Consider the following 25390-nt stretch of genomic DNA (forward strand, 5'->3'; position numbering starts at 1 on the left):
AAGCTTATTGTATAAAAACCTTTTCTTAACTGTCTCTTTTTCTCCTTTTAATTCATTTTTTTTTTATTTTAGGGCTTTTAAATAAAACCTTTATATTATGAAATCTTTTTTTGATAATTTTTTAAAATTTCATATCTTAATAAAAACCGAAATTAACATGAAAATTTAAATATCTGTGTTCAGATATCATATCCTCATTAATCTTTATTTAAAAGCCTTAATTAAGTCTTCTTGTTTGATTTAATGTTGTTATTCTTTAGTGTTATCGATTCTAACTGCTGTTTCAATCGATAACTGCAGTTCTCCATAAGTTTTCTAAGAAGCATGCTTCCGCTTCCTGCCTTATATCGTCGTCTTTCCTGTGCTCCGCATGGCTACCTCCTTTTCAGCATTCAACCCAAATTCTAGCACACACAAAAGTATGTTTACTTCCTCTTAAAAAAATTATTTGATTTTTATTAGCGCTCGTTCGTTTTTTGACTGACGCTAAAATTTAATAGATTTTGAAGTTCTTTTGTGCATGAGTTATTTTCTACCAAGTTATGGTACATTGAAGAATATCTAATTGTAAATGTTTGAACATCTACTCCCTCTGTCTGATAATCATTATATAACAGCTGATGAATAATTTAATTTGTCCAATAATAATAACAGCAAGAGAAAATAAATATAGAACGCAACATTTATAATCAAAAACCATATTAAATTAATCAATAAATTAAAACGTATTACTCCTAATTTTTATTTCGAGTCTTCAGAGAGTTTCTGCATTTTTCAATAATTTCATTACTGCATTTTAAACTTGCTGGTAAGCCTCCTTGGCAGCGAAGTTTGGCCTTTCTCATACACGTCAGCTTAAAATTATTGGAGTCATCCTTCTTCATTGCTTCCAGCATAACTTGTAAATGTATTATCCAGTATTTTGGAAGAAATATTTATGAAAGGCTATTTTTACGGCTTTTGTGTTGCCTCTTCTGCTTAGAGAAAGAGGTCTAAGTTTTTGAGGTTTTTCTCCATGATCTTTGCATTTACGTTTTCTCAAAAAATCTACATTAGCGTAAAATTCGCCTTGACGATTATTTTCAGAAACACGTTTCCAAATTCTTGATATGGTCACTCTGTTGCACTTACACTGTTTTGCAGCTAACGCTTTAGATTTTTTTGAAGCAGGAGACGTGAAAAATCTGCATTGCCCTAGGCGCGACTCAAACCCTGGACCTTTCGAATGCGCGTCCTGTATGCTTCCAATAAACGGATTCAAAAGGAACATTTTTGTGACGTTGGTGCACACGTACGTACGTACGTACGTATGCATGTATGTATGTCTCTTGCATAACCCAAAAACGATTAGACGAATAATGTTGAAATTCTGTATATGGGACTTCCGTAATATCTAGTTGTGCATCTCGTTTTTTATTACAATCGGCATTAACAAATATGTTGTTGCGTTCTACTGGTATATGTATATAATATATATGTGTGTGTGTGTGTGTGTATGCATATATATAGTATTACAGAAATTTTTTACAGCAAAAATATCCCGAATCATTTCCGCGCAATTATTGCTAAAATATTAATTAATTATGGACAAAAAAGTAATAAATTTAATAATAACAATAAAGCCATGAAAGAAATGAAATGTAAAACCAGTACAATCCTTAAATCTGCCAATAAAAATGTAAAATGACCCTATCAACTCAGTCTATTTAAACTAGAAGAAACCCATAAAACAATAGGAATACAAAACATATTAAAAAAAGAAAGAAAGAAGAGCACAATCAAAATCTTATTCAACGTTATAAAGAGGAGGTCGTTCAGATCCCACCTGAGTCAACTTCCAAGGGCTCAGTTGTGATCACTCTTGTTTCTTTTCACCTAAAATTAGCTGATGAAGCATTTTAAATTATTTAATCAGTATAGTTTATTCGAAAATTTCGAATGCCATCCCCTACACTGTCGCCTTTCATTCATATATATTCATTTAAACTGTGAATAAAGTCAGTTGGTGCAACAACTTCAGTGTCTTTTTGCCAGTGGGACCAACAGGTAACTTTCAATTTTAAACACCGAAAACTTGGTCTTCTTGCGTTTGCGGAATGGTTTGCTTTTGCTTAAAAGCTTTAATTTTAATTGGAAAAATTATTTTTTAAACTGTTTTAATAGTATTTGATGTTTTAGGTTTTTCTGTATTTTAGAATTTTTAATGAAGTCGTTTTGAGTTTTTATGTAATTTCTCTATGCTGCGAAATGAGAACTGAATTAATTGAATGAGAAACATATCTAATGAAATTTGTGGAAATAAATTTAAATGAAGTGTAAAAAAAATGTATATAATTTAATAGGCCGAACAAGAGAGTCATGTGGTATCCACATCAGATTTTTATAGTTAATGAAAGAAATAGTCATAAAGAATAGGGTTACAGCTCTCTTGCAAAATTAATTTCCAGCTCAGTAGAGGTTTTAAAATGTGGAAGTTTTCTAATGCAAATATACCATGTAATCTTTCATAACTGAAAACCTATCAGATCGAAAGTTGCACCAAAGAAAAACAGAAAAAGTAATGAATTTAAATGAAAAGTAAACAAAGGAAAGCTAGGACGTCTTTTTTTTTTTTTTTTAAGCAAGAGGAAAAAATTAAAAAAGTCTTTCATTCGCGAAGCAATTGTTCTTTCTTTTATCATAATGGAAACTTAATCAAAAACTTCTAAAGTGTTTTTGTATCTGAAGTATGAGGTAAAGAATGATTAGTAACTGAAATGATTTCCTTTCAATTAAATATTAGATAAATGGAACATAAGGAAAATAAATATTAGTTTTATTTTTCTACAATAATTTGTATATATTTGTGTGTATTTGAGGTATTCGTTTTCTCAGACCAATAAAACTTTAAATTTATACTGAAAGAACTGTAATTTTGAGCACGAGAACTGAGTTTAAATATAAGTTACATTAAATTTAAATGGTTTAAGCGTGCATTTCCTTACCATTTAAACATTAAGAATTTAGTGGCAAGTGTCAAATTAATAATAGAACTAGTTTTAATCTAATTCTAGTGAGAATCTTTGAAATACTGCTACATTTTACCATTTTTAAATATATAAAATTTGCAGAAATTTATTTTTCTTAAAATTAAAAATAAAGAGAAATTCTTAAGACAGGCAAGTTTAATAACAAATTACATTAACTACGAAGGATGCTTACACATTTTCAGAATAATTTCAATAATGAATAGGGAAAAGAAAATGTTTTGAAATAAATATTTTTGGCAACAACGCATTATTTGAATGAGCGTTATTGTCTGCTACTTTAAAACCTATTCTTCTTTAAAAATATTGCATGTAAACAAACTGTGGATCTTAGGATATATTTTTGCGGTTTTCGAAAGTAAATATTCCTATTCCGTAATTGAAAAACATTGTGAAATGCATAGTGTTACAAATTGTAAGGGCAAAATATGCAACATTTTAATCGGAAAGGAAAAAATTGTCAGTCATTATTTCTACATGGAAAGAAGACTGCTTACGAATACTCGAAAAAGGCGCGTACTGTTTCTGAGGTTTCTAAAGTTAACTGGCTGGCAACACGAGAAAATCCTTAGAGAATCTGTATGGCGATGTTCTGGCGACTAATTTTTGTTTCCAAATTTATGAGAAATCTCCAAAAGTGGACAAACGTGGGGACCCTTTAGAGACATTTTGATACGGACTCTGTATAACTGTAAATGGCATTGCAATTGAATACTGTAATTGACCACTATATGTAACTGTAACCGTATCCAGCCCTTATACGCCTTCCAGAAAGTAGGAGATGCTACAGATTTCTCGGCGGTCGGGAAATAACTAAATAAGATCGGGGAGAACATTAGTTCTCAGTTGTTTAGTTCAGAGTTGAGGAGTATTGAAAAATCTCCACGTGAACTTCGCCTTTTAGATGCGCTTTGCAGTACTTTGTGTTTAACGCTCCTTTGAAGTGTAACTACTAACTGAGCTCTGAAATACCGAGAAGAGCTATTCGAGTATTTTTGTGGAAAATTCCAGAACTTTAAAGTGTTTCTTTCGGGGAAATAAATCTTAACAAGCTATCATTCGGTTCTGTGCGTATTCCATCGATTACGAACACAACAATATAATTTAAGTGTTCCTTTATTTAATTTTCTTGTTTCTGTGTTGCCCTTGTCGTCTCCGGCATCGGCATATCAAGTGCTGCTGTATTTTCTATAATTTACCCTTTATTTAAAATGTGATATATCGGGTTGTCTTCCAATAACAATTATTCGTTGCTCCCTTATGGCACTTCTTTCCCAACTTGACGTAATGTTTCACGAAACTGTCGTGTTTCTTACACTCAATTAATTTAGGATCTGTACTTTCATTTATACATCTTATTTTCTAGAAATTAATACTTTAATAGTTTTTGAGTCTTTTACAACAAGAACAAAACGTAAAATGATTGAACTCAGAATGCATGGTTTTAAATTCTGTAATGTTTGACCTTTATACTATCCCTAAAAACCTTAAAAATCTTGAAAACATTAAAAAAATATATATATTCGGCATTTTTCTTATACAGTTTTTATTTTTTGGTAAACACTAAACTGATCATCTATAACCGATCTTTACAATTAAAACTTATTTAAACTTTGTACTATGGTAATTAAAATTATTTCACTAAAAATCATTTCTATTAATATGGTTTGAGGATTAATATTCAAAATGATATGAACCGGGAACCGTATTATGTTTAAAATATAAGTATGACGTGTTATTTCTTTAAGGTACACTAGTGAGGTATCTAAACTGAAGTGTTCAATAAAACTAAACAATTGCTTTTTAATAAGGAAATAAATTGTCTCATCGGTTTGTTTGGGACTTTAAAAATGTCTTCTTCTTCTGTCTTTCTTTTTTAAAAATGTCTTCTCTCAATCATATATATATAGCTGTTCAGTTGCGACCTTTCGCTGCTATTGGGCATTGTCAGCTTCTTAAGTCCGTTGTGCATTAATCATCAGTCATTAATCACAATAATTAATATATATATGTAAAATATTAAAAAATACGATGGCTTTGCTCTTCGCGAACACGCAACCTTTAATTAACTTTCTGCAATTTAGGATCTTACCCCTAGGCCAGTACCTTCTAGAATTTGCGAGCCTATTACGTAACCGCTACTATAAATAACGAATGCGCACCATTTTGCGTCAGAAATTCGCTTCTCCTCCTATGCTATACATCTCGCTGCTTCTTGATTTATCTTTCCTTTGTTAGAAATTGTAAGGACGCATAAAGCTTAAATTCAGTCGTACTTGGTTTAAACTACTATTGAATATGTGATTTGAGAATTTCATATGAAGTAAAGCATGATCTACGGTAGAAATTGAATTAAAGCTATGGGATAAAGATGTACCGTTAAAAGCCAAATCATCTTGCCTCATCAATTGGTTTTTGTCTTACCACTCTGCAAAAATCATATCTGAACTTTGATGCTAAGCTTCACCAGGACTGCTAAAATATGTGTTGTATTTATATATGTATATATGTAGATAAATATATGGATATGTCTTATACCTCTATAGATTTTCGTATTCCTAAAAATTACCGGTAGCTGTCGATAGTAAAGTATCTCAATAAGTTGAATTTGAAACTTTATTTATACTTTTATGCATAAAAGAATACTGAAAACCATCATTGATCCAATGCTCCAGACCAAGGCCTGAAGACTTCCAGACCATTGTTAGGAAAAAAAAATTACAATATATTCCACAGCGAAAGGTTCGATTGCATGGTTACAGTTAATTTATATAACAAAATATTTCACGAAAGTCACTGAGTCTATTCTTGACAATATATGTATATATAGAGTCGAGAAGACGCCATCAAAAAGTGATGAAATGAGAATGACGTTTTTGAATTCAAAGAAATGATTTCAAAGGACTTGTCTAGGATGCTAACGTCATGCAAAGAGAACAAAAATAATCGATTTCCTGCAATGAAAGTCTTCGCTGACTTCGTTCTAGCAGAGTAATATTTCTATAAATTTCTCAAGAATAACTCTTTAGAATAATACTGAGAATTACGTGCATGTATGTTACTTCTGAAACATTAATATTTATTTGCTTGTAATTAATATAAAATGTTATAGACTAATATAAATTGTCAACAACAGTTTAAAATATTATATGAGAATAAATATGATGTGCTAGAATCATGATCAATACTTACTTTTGCATTACATATAATATTTGATATCAAAAGAATCGATGATTAATTTGCTATTAGTTAATAAAACATGCCGTTTGGGGATTTCTAAATAACACTGTTCAACGCAGCGAACATTATATATTAATAATTAATAATAATTGTTATTTTCTTCTCATTTCAATTTTCTTCTACCACAAATATAATGTGTGGTTACGCATGTGATATCATCTTTACCGCGACGATTGTATCATATATACATTATACATTGTTATATTATTTAGCACTATATTGGCTTAATATAAAAGAAATAATGTATTGTCAATAATGCGCAGCTATCTTTCTTCCAAAATTAAAGTAGTCATGTAAAACAAAATATGTAACTGCTGAAGATGGATATGACATGCAATCTTGCGATATAATTCTTTTGTGAATTATACTGAAATTACTACCTGTAGTAGTTTCTATTTGTACATTATATTTCTTATTGTACATGATGAAAAAATTCAGCTTACAAATTCTGTTTTAAAATAAAATGATAAACAACCAAAATGTTGTTATGGCAGTCCATGGATATGGTGTATCATAACCTAAGATTATTTTCATCAATGATACAATTCTGTTAAGTTTTATCAATAACTTATGAAATTTTTATGAGAATAGAAATGAGAATATCTCTTGCAAAGAAAAAGGGAAAAATTATTTTTACATACTAACAAAAGGTATACCACACACTACCATCTCCTAAAGCTAGGGTTACAGGTAAAAATATCGCGAATGAAAACTCTGCAGGGAAAACAACGCAAGTCGAGAAGATCGTCATACAAAACATCGTAGCAGAAAAGAAAGGAAGGAAAAACATCGTAGCTCTAAAACATCGTCTTCGAAAATAAAGCGGATACAAAACATCACAGATTTAAAACATCGTCGTAAAAATATCGCTATCAAAAATAAAGCACCTACAAATCATCCCATCGTGATAACATCGCAAACATGTGTTTTTTAGGCTTTAAAAACTATAAATGTACAATCGCATGACAATTTGTGAGTGCAAGTAGAAATGAAGAATATTTGTAGCCTACATTTCGTATTTTTGGATTAATTAATAATTTTTTCGCTAAAATAGCAAGAAGAAACTCAAGAACTCAAAAACTATAGATGCACAGAACGTTAATGCTACGTGTAGCGGTTAACAGAATTTTAAATTTATCTACAGCCATTAGAAATCCTAATAGTTGAACTAGCAATTTTTGATGAAAAATATAGTCTGAAAAAATTAGAAAACAGAAGATGAGTAACTGCATAAGGTTACCTATATTAATACTGTTTAATTAATTATCAAATTGTAAAATTATTTTCTTTATTAATTTGATATTCTCTTAGTAAAAATTGAATCTTGCTTTGTTTCTTTCAATTTCTTAAACAACTAATGATTGCGAAAATAAATGAAGGGTAAGGACACTTAAGGAGTTCTTTATTTTGTTCATACATATAGTCATCACCCAAAAAATAGTCTGCCGATTGCAATTAAAAAGCAGGTGCAGAACTATGTATATTGTAGCATTCCTATGTATAAAGTTTCAACGTTCTACGACTAATCGTTTTTGCGTTCTGCAAGATACATACGTCACAAAAAATCACAAAAATTCATTTAAAATTCATTTTGGAATAAGGAGTTCTTTATTTTGTTCATACATATAGTCATCACCCAAAAAATAGTCTAAATGGATTCGTGAAAATGTCAAAATGGGTATTTCCGCTGAAATCTGATAATCGAACTTTTTCGTGATTGCAAAACTTTCTTTATTTCGTACAAAGAAGTAAAAGGTAAGAAGATAAAATACACGAATATTTAATTTAATTCTTCCATAAGCAGAATGGATGGCATAAATGGAAGTAGATGAGAAACAGGAAAGGGAGAGATAATATGATTTAAATCAGAAGTCCTCTTCCATAAAATCATCCGTTAACTATCTTTCTTAGGCATGATTTTTTGTTGTTACAATTTAATGTGCTTTTCAAGTCAGATATAGTATTGTCATTGCAAATGTATATACTGTAGTTCGCTAATACACTGGTGAAATAAATTAAGAGAATTTGTATATTTTATAGAATTGCATGAAAAGAACTGAACTGAAGGGAAAACCACTGCTTCTAGATAAAAATGCAAATCTTGTACGGCAAATAGGTAAGCGTACACGTGTGTGTAGGGGAAGCCAGCAGAAAAACAGGCTTTATAAGCGCGCGGAGGGTAAGACGAATTGCGTTCGCTAGCACATCTCGGCGAATTTCTTGGTGTTATCTTGCAGCAATCGGTTAAATTCACATCGTAACAGTAAAAATGAGTAACCACCAATGATTAGATGATGGAATAAGGTGGCTAATTGTGAGGAGCCTAGAGGCAGACCAATCGCAAGTCCAGATATGCAGAGAGTTTAATTTAACACCCAGCTTCGTGTGTAACCTACGGAAACATTACTGGATCTATCAAGAGAGAGGCTGGGCAAGGTCGTCCAAGAACCACGACGGCCAGAGAAGATCGCTATTTGTCCATTTTAGCGAGGCGTAACAGAGCGGCTACAGCTTCTCAGCTCTCTCGGGACCTGTAAGCAGCCACAGGAACCCATATAACAAGGGTGACTGTTTCCAAAAGACTGAATGAGAGAGGTTTGTTTGCCAGAAGACCGGTTGTTTGCGTCCTGCTCGCGTCTACGGACAGGAGAGTCCGATTAGCATGGTGCAGGTAGCGTATGATTGGAGCACGGAGCAATGGGCGACCGTTCTGTTCACCGACGACTAATGATTGCGAACACAACTAATGATCCCGCTTTAGCCTAAACCCGCTTTAGCCTAAACACCCGCTAAAGTCCCGCTTTAGCCTAAACACCGATTCTCGCCGTACTTTCATAGAGCCAGGACCCGCTACCTACACTGCAATGTCCGCGAAATCAACAGTTATGGCGGTGCCAGTGTAATGGTTTGGCCAGGCATCATGATTGCCACACACCTCTCCACGTCTTTGACAGAGGCTTTGTGACTGATGTGAGGTATAGGAATAAGGTCTTGGAGCCCTATGTTTCTTTTCCGGGGTGCAGTGTGCCCCGAGTTCATCTTACAGGACGATAACGCGAGGCCACATAGAGCTCTTCTGGTAGACGAATTTTTCGAGAGTGAGGATATTCGCCGGATGGATTGGCCAGCCAGGTCTCGAGACCTCAATTCTATAGAGTATGTCTGGAACGCTCTGGGGAGGGCAATTGCAACTCGTAACCCCTTTCCGAGAACCATGCAGGAACTGAAAACAGGGTTGCTGAATGAGTGGGACCAATTGTCACAATAAACTGCCTTATTTTCAGTATGATATCACGCTGCGAGGCCTGTATGGCTGTAAGAGAGGACCATTCCCCCTATTAACCCATTTCTTTTGTGTCTTCTGCAACCACTGTTTCAGACTCCCATGAGTGTTACACACGAACATGTGTGTCTATTATAACTGTTGAATGTTTATTTTGTTTATATTATATCAACCTATAAATGTTCACACCAAAATGTATTAAAATTTGTCCAGTAAATCTGGAGATCGTAGATTAAATATGAAAATGCTCTTAATTTATTTCACCAGCGTACTTTGACCATTACCTGAAGTTTTCTACCTTGCTTTATTCTGAAAACCTTCACGGAATAAAGAACTAGGTTCATCTTCTTATTGTTATTCTTTACAATTGCTTTTCTTGCTGCTTATACAAGTATTTTATTTCTTTAGTTTTGAGCTCATTTTCTTCTTCTTCAATAACTCCTTAACGTCTTTACTGTTAAGTTTCAAGCCCATGGTTTTGTCTAGTGAATCACTTTTACAGATAACAAGAAACAAAACTTCAAAAGTCCTTAAAATTTCAGCCTGCAGCGCAATCTAGCCATAATTTTGGCAAGCCCAATTTTTGGCCCAAGACATTCGCTGCTAGATTTTGTTAACGAGTATTAAGTATCGCAGAATATTGAAATTATGTTTCTAGAAGTCCAGTGTTGATTCTTTATCAGCGGTCCTTTGATTATTGGCCTGAGTGTTCATAATCTGAGACTGAGCGCCGCCTGAGATAACCACTGACCTGACTTTGTTTTGACTTCGTTCATCATTCGTGACATCGTTCAAAGTATTTGTTCCTGACGTCATTTCTTTTGGATGAGATGAATTTGTGATCAAAGGTTTGACAGTTGTGTGATTTTACTTCTTATTGTTGCTTACAGATTTTTTAACTGAATTGCCTAAAATATTTTTTGAAATTTATTACAAAATTCAGGTGTATGTATTTTTGATAATTATACATTATAATGAATTATGCTTCAATTAATTAGTTATTTCTTAGATGGAGCCACTAAAAAGATATTTTTAGATATTTTTAAATTAGAATGCGCAATAAAATGAAGGGAACCAGAAATTATTAAAAAAAAGAAAGAAAAAAATCTGAAAGAATTTCAAAGCCTCACCAGCGGATTTGTTAAAGTTTTTATGCTCACGCCGATCACTGCAGCTTACAATCTGCTCTTGGATTCACTCCTGCTAACACATTTTTTTTTAATCTTTTTAAATTTATCCTTAGATTTATTTTTAGATCTTTCAGAAGCATCCTTTTCTTCGAACTTGCGGACATAAAATTTAAGAGGAAAATATTTAAAATCTGCATATCTTTAGAATTTCTGATAGAATGTCAGAGCTTGCCATAGTTTTGTTTTATATTTCTATATTATCTCTTGGAAAACTAGCTGCCTAAAAGTGTTAGCAGGAAAAAATATATAATGATGTAAAGAGTCCAGCTAGTGTCATTTCATAAAAATATTTAATATTTCTAATTAGACATATGATTATTTAAATCAATTTTTATTTAAAGGAATTCAATGGAAATCATAAAATATTTTTTAAGGACTGAGTTTATTGTTTTCCAGTCACTTGGTATTCTACTCCCTAACAGCAAGAGGTTCGAATCCCGCGAACGGGCTGGCTGCATGGGCGTTTTCGTGGTTTTCCCCATGTGTAACGTGTATACGAGCCAGTTTCCCTTAGAAAGTCCTCCACGAAAGGCATCCCTCCCCTTAGGCAGATAGCTCTCGTGTGCTTTGCCGTAATTAAATACACCACCACACACACCACCCTGACAGCAAATTTAAATTTGAAAGTTAAGTATCTTACACTTTACCGAATAGTAGCACGCTGGTGCGTGGATAATAAGTATTCTATTTGAGCACTGGCAACTCTTTCAAACAGTCAAATTTGTGAATTAAAATCGGAAGGTAAATATTTTACATTTAGCCGAATAGCAATAGTGTGGCGTGCCGCATATAAGAAAGATTTATTTCGAAAAGAATTGCTACATCTCGCCTTCAAATTGCTGAGTTTATTAAACAAAAACATATTAAATTTGTACGAATTGAAAACAAGTTAGAAATTCAAAATTCTGGTTTGAAGTGTTCATGTTCGGGTAGAGAACTACGCTTATTAAAAATTCTGTGACTCTTGGTGCTATCTTTTTATCACTATGCAAAGAACATACATACATACATACATATTCTTTATTATTGCCTAATTTTTGTTAAACATTACACCGTGGTATCATTTGGTGGCAACTATTTGAAAAATGATTTGGATACAATAGTGATACCGACAAAAGTGAGTGTCGAGATTCATAGCACCTCTGCTGCTAATAACTAACTTTAGTTCCGTCTTTTAAAAAATAAATAACTATCGCATATTATACCGTTATCGCATATTTTAGGTTTTAATTTTGCGAAAACATTCAATGTTTCTTAAAGCCCTTAATTTTCTATATAACGAGGGTTTAACTGTTGTTTCACAACATGCAACTATCATCTGTCTCCTGTGTGTTATAAATCCATTTTTATTTAAATGAATCCAATGAAAAGTAGAAAATATTTTTTCTAAGGTCTGCGTTTATTGTTTTCCAGTTACTTGATTTGCTACTTACTAACAGCAAAATTAAATTTGAAAGTTAAATAAATATCTTACACTTTACCGAAGAGTAGCACTCTGATGCGTGGAGATAATAAACTCGCCCAGCTAGCTGTTGGATGATCCATGTTTCGAATTCCGAAGATTGATTGATTGATTTTTCCTGTTTCCTGCGAATGATTTTTCCGCTTTCATGTTCCGAAGTGTATAATGATCCCTTAATCACTTTCCACATTACAAAGATGAAGCAGAATCTTTTATAACAGGGGCAATAAAACAAAGTGAAGTTTAAGTCAAAGCAGAAATTTCTTTTTACCATATAAACTATTTGTTAAAGGACAAATAATTAATTTACCGACTATAATATCATCTTTTAACCATCTAGGAATTGTTATTTAGTTTGTCATATGCGCTAACATTGAAAGCTTTTCCTTCATTTTTTGATAAAAGTCAAAGTTGAGTCAATCATTTTTAATCGAAGCATTTTCATTTTTTTATGCGGTATGAGACGAAAATAGCGTTGTTGTTATTCCCTTGCGCATCTTTATTTACCTAGTTTGCTTTTTATACTTAATCTATTAGACTAACTCGATTTAAATTGATCCATGAACTGGAAGAGTTGCTATAAATTACTGTTTTTCTTTCAAGTCTGGAAGATTAGTTACGAAATATTGATCACACGATTACGTTACATTGTGACATACTTAAAAATTCCGAAATGTTTAATTTTGTTTAAGTTCAGATTTTTTAATATGTTTAATAAATTAAAGAAGAAAAATATAGAAAATGTTAATAACTACCGAAATTGAAATAAAAGTATTGCTTTATATTAATAAAATTAAACTAAATACTTAACAGGCAAATGAGAGGCTGACTGCATTCCCCCCTGAAACTGTGAAATTCACCTCTAAAGAGTTCCTGGTCTAGACCATTAAGTTCCTCGGAACGAAAAACCTGACGTGTAACGTGTATACGAGCCAGTTTCCCTTAGAAAGTCCTCCACGAAGGCATCCCTCCCGTTAGGCAGATAGCCCTAGTGTGCTTTGCCATAATTAAATGCACCAAACACACACACCGAAAAACTAGAAATATCGAATCACTTCCTGGACAGATGTGTTAATTACTTATAACACCAAAGCGAGCAAAGGGACATGCTACAGATCCTTATATTCTGTCCTACTTAAAAAATGTGATTGGAGAGAGTCATGAACTGCAATCGACCCAGTGCTAATTGTATAATTTATCATCCACCACGATTCAGTCGGGTTTCTCTGTAGGGATGGTTAGGTTTTTTTCGTAAAAAGAAGTTAGATGGAAAAAAAAAATGAAAAATTGAAAATTAGATGTGTTTTTGTCGTGATTCGAACCACGGATCTTGCAGATGCTAGCCTTAGACAAATACAACGAAAGATTGCATAGGGAAATATGATAATTCCTTATAATGTTCTGAAACGATTTTAAAATTATATAAAGTTTTTTTTAATTAAGTGTAGTTACTGTAAAACTAATTTAACAAATGAATTTCCTTGACATACAGCTTTACATTCTGGTTTAAAATTTTAATATGAATGAACTTATATTTCGTGGACTGGTTACAACATTTAGCTTTGAAACAAAATATAATTTAAAAATGAGCCAAAATTCTGCTTTATCTGATAGATTTTTTTTCGCTGATAATTTTAAAATTTCTTTTTAATTATTTTTTTTTAATTGAAATTACTTTTTATCGGTACCATTAGTATTATGAAGCAAATAATTTTGTTAAATGTGCATTTTCACACGCCTGAAAATTAAAAATATTTTTACTGGGTCTTCACTAATAGCTTAGCTTCTTAATTTCTGAGTGGGAATATTCATCACAAAAGTCATTTCTTAATTGCAACGCATAAAACATCCTACGCTCAACGAAGTAATGGACGAACTTTCATCCATCCGCGTCATAAAAATGTTTGACTATCGCCGGTTTCCTGGAGCCTCAGCAGCCTTACTTAAACAAATCATTCTTATAATTTGCTAATTTTATTACCAGGGCAAATTCTTTTTGTCGTTAATGAGAATGACAAGTTATTCTTCCGTTTCTTCTGAATCTAACACAGAAATAGAGAGAAAAAAACCTTCTTGCTGATAGAATAAAAGAAGATATGGCTCTTGAATAATAAATAACAATTTGAAACTGTCTACTAATATACTTGGAAAGACTATTAATTGTCATAAATGGAACCGGCAAAACTAAAACTAATAACCCTTCACTTAAGAAAGACTTCACCCTTCTTCATGACTGGGAGCTTTTAAATGTTTATTTGTGTTCAGTTCAGTTTGTCTTCTTGAACACTATAAACAACGTATGATAGTGATCTTTAGGACACGCCTACTATAAGCAATATATGCGAGTGATTTACTGTATATTGTGGAATTCTAGGCCACCATGCAAATCATTTAGGAATCTGCAATTCAGAATCAAAATTCTAAAGTTATTTTATGTTTTTCATACCATGTAGAGGGAAAACCAAAGCATCTGAAACAGTAATTAAGTATTCTTTTTTAGTTTATTATGCTCCGTGGAACCCTTGGTATCCATTAGGGACTCCTAAGATACGTAACTTCTTTAGGGATCCATAAGTCAAAATCAAAATTTGAAAGATATTTCTAGTACTATTTGAACCGAAAACTATGTATCTAAAGCAATAAATTAAACACTTTTTTACTTTACTGTGTTCCTTGGAGCCTTCGGGTTCCATTTAACACCTTTAGGAATTTATAAATAAAAACCAAAATTCGAAAGACATTTTGAATACCATGTGAACTGCAACACGAAGTATTTGAAGTCATTAAATTAAATACTTTTTTTGGTTAAATGTGTTCTTTGGAACTCTAGAGTTCCATGCGTCTCCTTTAGGAATCTGTAAATCAAAAACAAAATTCAGAAGCTATTTTGAATACCATGTAGACAGCAACATCTAAAACAAATAATGATTTTGTTTTTTGTTTTTTTGTTTTCTGTGTTCAGTAGAGCTCTAAGGTTCCATTAAACTCCTTTAGGAATTTATAAATCGAAATAAAAATTCAAAAGATGTTTTAAATACGACTTGGACTACAATACTAAACATCGGAAGTAATTGAATATTTCTTTTTGGTTAATGTGTTGCGTGGAACCGTAAGTTTACGAAACTTCTTAAAGAATTCGCATGTAAAAATCAAAATCCGAAAGATATTTTGAACACAGGTAAACAACAATACTAAACATGTGAAATAATTAACTACATTTTTTTAGTGTACTGTGTTCACTGGAATCCTAGGGTTCCATGAAATTCGTTTAGGAATCCACAATTTCGAAAAATCAAAATTCGACAGATATTTTGAATACTGTGTCAATCGAATAACTTGGCATCAAAAATATTTTTCTTTTGGCTTCTATGTTCCATTTAACCCTTAAGTTCACTGCAGTACCTTTAGGGATTCGAAATATTACATATCTGAAGGAATCAATTAAACAACTTTTTACTTTAATTGTTATTGTTATTTATAACAATATAAAGTAAATCAGCGTTTTTGTAAATTTTATGAAATAATCGCATTCATTTTATTTTCAATATAAAATATTTCTAATTTTGCAATATTTTCCATGCCGTTTTTCTTACGTTTATATCGCCTGCTCAGAAATTATTTTTTTAACTGCAGCTACGTTTTTGAAGGTAAATAATCGTCTGTTATTTGACAGTTTTGTTTTCATGAAAAATGGCGCTTTTAAAAACGCAGTGGTTGGAAGCTATGTTTATGCTCTTTCCAAAGGAAATTATTCTTATCTAGTCATTAAAAACGTTATGAAAGCCCTGGTTTTTCGATATCTAAAACTACGATAGGTTATATTGTCAAAGTGAAAGGGGAAAAAAAAGTCAAAGTTTGCCTTCATGTGGTAAAATTGTTCCCAATGCCTATCCAAGCAAAAAAAAAAAAAAAAGGAATGTTTTGAATGTTGCAAAGGTAAGATTTTTAATATTAAGATAATGCACAAGTTAAAGAATAGTTTTAAAAATCTTTACAATGCTCAGTGTCTACTGTAAACAAAGTGGTTAATGCGGATTTGAATCTTAAAAGGGTGAAAAACATCGTATTTTTCCACGACATAGCTCCGAACGCAGAACGCGTTGCAGAATTTTTTTATGTCAAACATATATCCTAACAGAAATGAGGAAATGTTGTCACAATAGATGAATCTTGGTATATTTAAACGATTGCAATAAAAGAGATCGATTTTTTATCATCAATGGGGGAAAAATCTTAAAACATGGTTGAAAATTCTAAAGAAAGTTTTACGAAGGTATATATGATTGTTGCTGGTTTTTGATATAACGGCAAATAAAAATTAAAGAGAGTGTAGAAATATAATGTTAAAATCAACTCCACATATTATCAGAAACACGTTTTACACCCAGTAAATATGAAATACCTACTCCTCACACATAGAGCCATAAATCTGCACCAAGACTGCAGAACTGCACCAAGACAAAGTAGTGCACAAACAGTGGTTTTTGACGACTTGCAATAGTTGCAAGACAAAAGAGTGGATTTTGACGAGTGGCTAACTCGTATAAATCCACTGTTAATTTCCTGGCAAAAATTTAACAAGTAACGGGTATTAAGGCTGTAACCCTTCGCTTATATCCCTATTAAATCTTTTCATGTATCACCCATGGATTTTTGTGCTTTGGGACTTTCAAAAAGAGGACTGTCCAAACATCGACCAACAACCGTTTTTGGATTTTACGAAGATATTTAAGAGGAATGAGATAAAATATCTAATCCGATACAACAGAAGGCTTTATTGTTTTGGACATCACGGTGTAGATAGGGAAGAATAAGGGGTATCAAAAGAGCATTTTAAACACAAAAATTTTAGGTACAATATTTCTGTAAATACAATAAAATCGTTTAAAAATTGTGCGAACAGCCTCTGTAGTTTTATTTGCTGGCCGGTTCGACAAAATATGCGAAAGAAAATATTTCAAAATTTTCTTGGTTGATTGCGTATTTAGTGAATTATATTACTAGATAAAATTGAATCCAAAAAGTATTTATCTCTGTTCTTTAAAATAATTAATTCGAAAATTTATTTTATGTAACTTTATTTTATGTAAACTTTTTATGCTACAAAGCGGCTTTTTGTGTAATTCCGCAATATAACTTTTCGTGCACAAGAACACGAAAAAAATTTTTAATCTGAAATAAAATCTAAATCTGGGATAACATTTTAAAATATAAATTTGAATTTATATTTGCAATTCACAAGTACTTCAAAAACGTTTGCGCTCTTAAAAGGTTATTTACAATCAATTTTTTAAATTTATATAACTTTGAGAAGTACAGTTGATCCTTATCCAAAACGGTTATAAAGTTCTTATGTTATGTGATGTCATAATGTAATGTTATGTGAATTCATGAAATACAAAAAACTTGGCCGAATTTCTCAAATTTGAAAAAAAAAAAAAAAAAAAAAAAAAAAAAAAAAAAAAAAAAAAAACCTCGATCCATTTTAATTTTATGATTATTTAAATCATGTTCATTAAAAGTATTTATAATTAATAAAAATATTACAGAATAACTATTTTAAATGACCCACGCAATAAACATTTTGTCTTCAACTCTTCTAAATAATATTAAACTATTAAATGAACGTTTTCTTTCTGGAAAATACCCACATTTCCTCAAATTTCTGAAACAATTTTAATTCTATGTTATGCTATTATATGTGTTATTTTCATTCCTCTGAGCTTTTCTTTTTATATAAATTTTGTAATAGAGAGCTGAGCATTTAGGGAGTTACCTTTTCAGTCCTCTGCTTTTTTTCTAAGCACAAATATCTGCGTTTACAAAATCTAGTTCTACTCAATTGTTTATATATGCCTGCTTGTATAGCAGACATATGTATCTTTGAAGGAAATTTTTGAGACATTTACTTTGTTCTCTGAGTTTAGAGAAAATTTGTGCTTTAATTTTGAAAAATATACTTAAATTTGTTTCATTTTTTATGATAAGCTTGGTTTAAAATTTTACATGAGAATGTTGTTCTTGAACTAAGCTAAATAAAATCTGCATTTATAAGAATATCATGTTATACGAGAGTCACCATTTTCTTTTAACCAGCTATATTTCCTGTAAGAATTTTCTATTTTACATGAATGTTCCCTGTAATTCATTCGTCAAAGTAAAGGCTTTTTTTAGTTAAAATTTCTAAATAAGCAACTGTTTTTCTTAGTAGAGTTTTATGCATTACATTACTATTTACATCGTTGTTATACAAACACAATTAACTCGTACCTACCCTCGTCACGACTGGCGACTAATTTATTAAGAAAATATTTAAGTAAATCAGTACTATTAATTTATATTAAAATAGCAAATAATTAAATGTTGTTTATATTTAAATCTCAATGTTTCAAAAAGGAAACATATAGGGATACTTGACTAGAAGAGAAACACGCTAATGTGACAATCAAAATCGTAAAAACAACCTTGTATTTCAATATACTTACGCTAAATACAAGGTTGTTTTTACGATTTTGATAGGGATATTTGTTATAATCCTTTAAAAGTAAGAATTCGAGATTTAATCTTTGCTTCTAAATAACTAATGTAAGATTGTTTTAAATGTAAATTTTAAATTTAACTAATGTAAAATTATCTAATCTTTAGAAAGAGTACAGAAATTAAAAATAATTAATCTAAATGGATTTTTTTTTTTTTTAGGCTTATTTGATTATTGCAAAGTATTCGAGGACTATTTTGCCTAAGGAAAGACACACCTTCATGAAGGACTTTTCTAAGGGCAATTGGCTCGTGTACCAGTTGCACATGGAGAAAAAAACACGAAAACGCCCATATAGCCAGCTCGCTGGCAGGGGTTCGAGCCCCGAACCGAACTACCAGTGTTCAACGATTGTACCGCTCGGCTGCTGGTGGGCGCTGAACTAAATGGAGTATAATACAATATTCTACTGCAATAAGCGGAAATAAAAAGGAAAGGCTTAAGTCAGCCCATAACACTGCGTGTAATTTAATGTTAACATAGATATTTATAAGAAAACATTAGAATTGTTAGCATCAAAATATGCTTTTTACACCTATTTCACGCAGACAGGAACAAGTTTGCTTCACACTTATCCTTTTAGAATGTTATTGAAAAGGAAGAATCGAAACAAAAACGGGAAATTTAATAACTGGTCAGATCAGAAGGAGCGAAATTTCGAAATATTTTGATAAGATTTTTAATTTTTTAAAAATGTCGAAATTCCTTACTAATGAAATTTCAGATTTTCTTCTAATTTTTATCTTCATTTATAATAATACTATCTGAATAGTACTTTTATAATTTTCGAATGGAAATATTTGAATAGACAAAAATTTTATAAATAATAATGCAACGTTGAACAAGCTAAATACATAATTTTGCACGCAAAAGTAATTCCTCATTTATTTATATTGTAAATGATTAGAATAATTCTCCCGTTTTATAATGCTCCATTTAAAGCCGCATTCAAATAATCTAATCAAATCACGCCAGAATTCATTTTTATTTTTGACGACTCAACACTACTGCTTTTGACGCGAAATTTAGTACAAAAGAGTCCGTCTATCTTTATTAATAATCCATATATTTCTGTAGTTCATAGATGTGTAAAATAAAAATTTGCAATATTTGATGTCATTTTCAATTTGCCTGGAGGGATCGGTTAATTGAGTTAGAATATTTCAAGAAAATAAATTTAACTGAAGTGAAGCAAAAAATATGTATAATTTAATAGGCCGTACAAGGAAGTCATGTTGTGTCCAATCAGATTTTTTTGTCATAATGTAATTATAAATTTATTTGCATATTTTTTCCTATGAACATGCATTTGTAGCATTACTGAATGCAATAAGAGTTATTTTCTGTAAAACCTCACAAACTTCACTTATTTTATTAAAAGTTATATTAACTGAGAATTTTCTGTCGCGAATAACCCGAATACAATTATTCTCCTTTATAATATTAAAGAGCTTTAAATCGATGATGCAAAGTATACAATTTACGCTTCCCAAAGGAACTCAAATGTAAAAGTGTATTTTAAAATCCTTTCCAGCATCACTTTAACCGGAGTACAAAAATGGGTATTTTCTAAAGAATGCTGGAAAATGTTCAGACTGAAGCGTTTAAGAGCACTTGCTTTATTTAAGTGTTCCTTAAAATGGATTTAATTGCTTTGTTTCGAAACTAATTGTAATTCTCAATAAAGTCCCTTTATGCTTCCTTAAACTGCTATTAAAGTTTTTTTTGACAAGAATATTTTGCTTTTGTAAGAGCGTTATTTCTGAAAGGAATAGATATACACCAATTAACGATGTATAACAGCTTACACACGAGTGCTTTGGCTCACATTTCACATACGTGAATGTATTTTAATTTTTATTCATGTTTTTCAGATTTTGCTTTCTTTCTTTGGTTTTGTTATATTCTTTGTTTATAAACACTAAAGAAAAAATTTTGCAGAGTGTTTGTTAATGATAAATTAAAATATTATTTCAGTTTTACGCACGATTTCCTATTCAAAATGTTTTATAAAAACTAAAAAAAGTGATTTTAAAAAAGCTTTTATTTAAAATTTATAAAATAATTAATGAAATAATAAAAGAAGAAAAATAATTTATCATATAGCTCAATGATAACAGTAGCTTAAAAAGTTCTCTTTATAGAATTGGACTACAATTTTATATCACAAGTAATAAAAGCGTGGGGCTTGAGCTTGATAAAAAATAACTTCATTATCCTGACATAAAATTATAGATGAATTTTATAAAGACTCTGTTCCTTAAAAAACAATAATAATTTTATTTTTGCAATTCTCAATGACGCTTTTCAATAAAATCATTCAACTGAAAATCGTTTTTTAATAATGATTAATCACTTCTTTACTTCCAACAATTACGTTACGACTACGTTTCGACGACGTTCATCTGGGGAGATCTTGGAAACTGATACCATTCCTTCAACATCAGAGAAAGTTATAGCGATGGAGTGTTGTGACCTGCACCCTCGTCTTTCTGGATCCACATAGGCCCACCAGCGGCCGAGCGGTAAAGACGCTGAACACTGGTAGTTCGGTCTGAGGTTCGAATCCCGCGAACGGGCTGGCTGCATGGGCGTTTTCGTGGTTTTCCCCATGTGTAACGTGTATACGAGCCAGTTTCCCTTAGAAAGTCCTCCACGAAAGGCATCCCTCCCTTTAGGCAGATAGCCCTCATGTGCTTTGCCATAACTGAATAATCCAATCCAATCCATCCTGGATCCACATAGAATTTCTTGTGTTTGACAGAAGTTTCATGACTACGCTAAGAGATTTAGAGATAGGAGACTTTAGAGATCTCCTTTACGCGATTCTTCAGCGGAGCAATTGGTTCTGAGTCTGAACTCTTCAGACTTCAGACTTCTGCGGAGCAGTTGGTTCTGAGTATGAACGATAACACTCGTCCACATAGAGCTCTATTAGTATCCGAATTGCTTCACAGTGAAGATATTAGAATGATCATCAGTGAGATCTCCAGATATGTACCCGATTAAGCATGCCCAGGTTGCACTTGAAACGGCAACTGTAATTTGGCACCCGCATACGAGAATCACCCAGGAGTTGAAATTTGCTTTGATGCAGGATTGGGTACGGATGCAACATGGACTCTTCAAATATCTCATTATTTAGTATAATGCCTTGTTACGTGACTTGAATATCTGTCAGAAGTAACCATATTATTTTAATTTTAGACTTCATCTAGCAAAGTCAATTTTGGACGTTCCTGCCATCATGAGTTGCCCATCCAAATGCATCCTAGACGTGTTCATAAGGACACAGATCACTGTTAGGTGGTATAAATTGCAATCTCATATATTTGTTTGTACCGATGCAAACTGAAGCAAATTCTATTTAGCACATCTTGAAAAATATGAAAAATCATGTTTATTTTAATTTGTTTACAAACGTGTACAAAGCGTCATGACATGAAAGATTTCTTTAGCATCAACTACTGATAAGAAACTATTGCTCGCGATCTGTTAAGGCAACACCAAGCAATTCTAAAACACTAACATTTTATTAACTTTATTACTAACATTAATTCACAGTTGAAGACCTTCAATTAATCTTGGTGAGAAGCAGTAATTTTCTATTTAGAATTGAAGTTAAAAACGCTTTTAACTAAAGTTTACGAAATACTTTTCCTAGAAAGTTGTATTAGGACTTGCGAAAAAAAAATGGAATTTTTTTTTTACTTTATTGACTTAGAAGAGTAAATGTATTACATTTTTAACTTGTATTCTTATACTTAAACTTTTATCTATGCATTCCTATCCCCATTTGTCTTTTGATTTTAAGCATAACGTGTGTAATTCCATTATTGAAAGTGGTAAAGGAAGTGCACGAACTTACTAACCGCTTCTGATTTAATAACTATCTTGTGTAGACATTAGCTTATTTCGAAGCAGAAGAGGGGAAAAGTGAGCAATCGCCTTCGGAATCGAACCGCGGACCTCTGGAATACGCGTCCACCTTGCAGACCAATACACGAAGGCATGCCAAGAAGGCGGGAGGCTTTATAATCTTTGAACAACTGACAAAATTCACAGCGATACCCTCTTAACTCTATTACTTAAATTACGATGCACTGCAAGCTACAGTGCAATATTAACAGATAAAAGTTATGTTTTAAAGTACTTTATTGTTCTGATGTTTTGCGAAGTAGCAAAAGCTTTCTTACTTAAGTAGTTCCATCACGCAGATCCAAACTATTTACCTGCTTTAGCTTAGAATAACTTCTAGATATTAATCTGATTATCCTCTCATTCGGGGCATCCCAAGAGATAAGTGTACCAGAGAAAATAAGATTAAGTTGCTGAGATAATAACCTTGGCAAGCAAAGTAGCACCACATTTTAAGATATTAATTTTGATTTTCATGTTCTCCCATACAATTCTGAAGGTCTGACGTATAATTCTCTAAATATTCTGAGACAAGATGTATGATGAAATGCAGGGAGAAGGCGGTTCTGTTATCCGACATGTGTAACAAATTGTCAGTTGAAAACTTAAAAGAACCATTTGTAAAAATTTTCAAAAGTATAGTTTAAGTCAGGAACATTAGAAGCCACTTTACTGGGTGCAAGATGGAATTAAAAATGACAGAACTGAGTTCATATAACAAAGAGTATCAAAAACATGTATTGAGATATGTACTTTGCTTATAAATGGGATTCTGTAAACATAATTTATTATCAGAAATGACAAATATAAATTTGGAAGTAAGAAATTTATAAAAATGCTTAGAAATAAGAAAAAAAGACATTCATTTGAAATCTCGGTTGATAATATCAAGCTATTATATTCTCACATATATTTTGGTGGTTCAAACAAAACGTATTGTGTATGATAGACTTACAATTAAGATATAAAATTAGAAAAAGAAAGTTTTCAAAGTTAAAGATCTTTAACATGAATTGCGATCTTGTCACATGGAAATTAAGGACTCTTAAGATCATTATTTTATGTTAATGATGATGATGTTTAAGTTTTCATTGATAACATTCATTTCATTGGTAACACCTTTGGCAACATCCGAGGGTTTGGAAAAGAGATTCGAGACAGCAAATAACCTACCTAAAACATTTTATTTGTGCTAGATCAAATAAGTCGTCTGAGCATGATTAGCATTGCAATTTGCCTATCGTTAAGCCTATTAGCATTGCAATCTGCCTATCAATTTGACTATCAACTGTAATTTGGCATCCGCATACGAGAATCACCCAGGAGTTGAAATTAGCATCGAGCCAGGATTTGAATCCCAGAGAAGATTTTGTTGTTTGCTATAGTGTAGTGTGGTGGCACTTAAAATAAATGGATAGCCAAAAATCTTTTAGAACTGTCTAGTGGTAGGGAACGAGGGATCGGGAAAACTTGAAAGATTTTCCTAAAGGGATTTTCCTTCAAATAACACGGAACTGAGGAAAGTCATGCTGTTACTTATAAGGCGGCAAAGGGCCAGGCCAACGACAGACGCAGTCCTGCTCTGATTGCCACGATAAAATTCTTGGACTTGATCAGATTTGATATTATTGTCAAGGTAGTGAGAAAAGCCACAACAACAAGGTCAAGTGATTTGTATATCCAGTTTACAGTCCTCGACTATAATACTTTTAGAGATACTATACCTGATTATACATAGATAGATGAGGACGAAAATTATCACATAAACAACATGTACACAAGAGGAAAAATCACATAAGCATAGATATTTGCGTAAGATATTTACTTAAAATCGGCACTGTCTTCAGAATAAGTGCTCTTTTCAAAATAACTAGACAAGTGATGGCGTGATCTTTACTCGCCAGTTCAAAATAAACCTTTCTCGACACTTCTGTATAAACTACACTCTTCAAAAACGTTGGTTTCTAATTTATATTGCGTAAAAATGTCACTACTATGGCAGAGATGGAATGAAGAATATAAGTATTGCCATTAAGTTCTATTTCAGTAGGCGCAGGTTAAGTGTTTTATGTTCATAAAAATGTTCATCTTAAGATATCTGTCGCGCTGTTCACAAAGTTTGTTAGAGATAGTTTATTTACATTCGAAGACAAAAGGGAAAATTTATATTGATAGTGTCTTCGAATGTAAATAAACTATCTATATCATCAATATAACGCAAAATCAAATTTATCTCAGAATGTTTTACCTCTGATTATCTCGTAAGGTTTTTATTTTAAAGTAAACCAGTTATTTATAATTTCGGTTTTACTATAACTTCTCTTTTCCGCTACCCTACCAGAATGCAAATGAGTTACCTAGTATTTAAACTGAGTGTTTGGGATTGTAAATTATTTAAACTATAAGCAATGAAATCATTTTGTAATGTAACTTTAATATTTTATTTGAAACAAATAAACGGTGAAAAGCCACTGGTTAACTAGAGGCTGGTCGAAGACATTATCAATACAAATTTTCCCTTTTTTAAAAATAGAAGATTCATTTTATGATGTTTAATGCATTTGCTTCATGTTTGTAAAAATTTTATTAGAGTTCAGAGACTACTCAATTTTATGCTTTAATGTAAAGTTATGTTCGAAGCAGTATTAATCTGTTTGATTGATCTTAACATCCAATATTTCTCCGTTTCATGTTAGAAACAGCATTAAATACGCAATCTTAACAGTGTACTAT

General features: G+C 31.8%; 1 long non-coding RNA gene across 1 annotated transcript; it reads left to right on the forward strand.

Moving 5' to 3' along the window:
- The first annotated feature begins 321 nt into the window (after window positions 1-321).
- LOC146996849 (uncharacterized) lies at window positions 322-19848 on the forward strand. Its single transcript, XR_015041719.1, has 2 exons — window positions 322-419; window positions 18901-19848. It is a non-coding gene; the product is annotated as an uncharacterized LOC146996849 (long non-coding RNA).
- The last annotated feature ends 5542 nt before the right edge of the window (window positions 19849-25390 follow it).

This window comes from Stegodyphus dumicola, chromosome 6, assembly GCF_044657685.1.
Source record: "Stegodyphus dumicola isolate Sdum_Otavi_A_Nest chromosome 6, ASM4465768v1".
NCBI lineage: Eukaryota > Metazoa > Arthropoda > Arachnida > Araneae > Eresidae > Stegodyphus > Stegodyphus dumicola.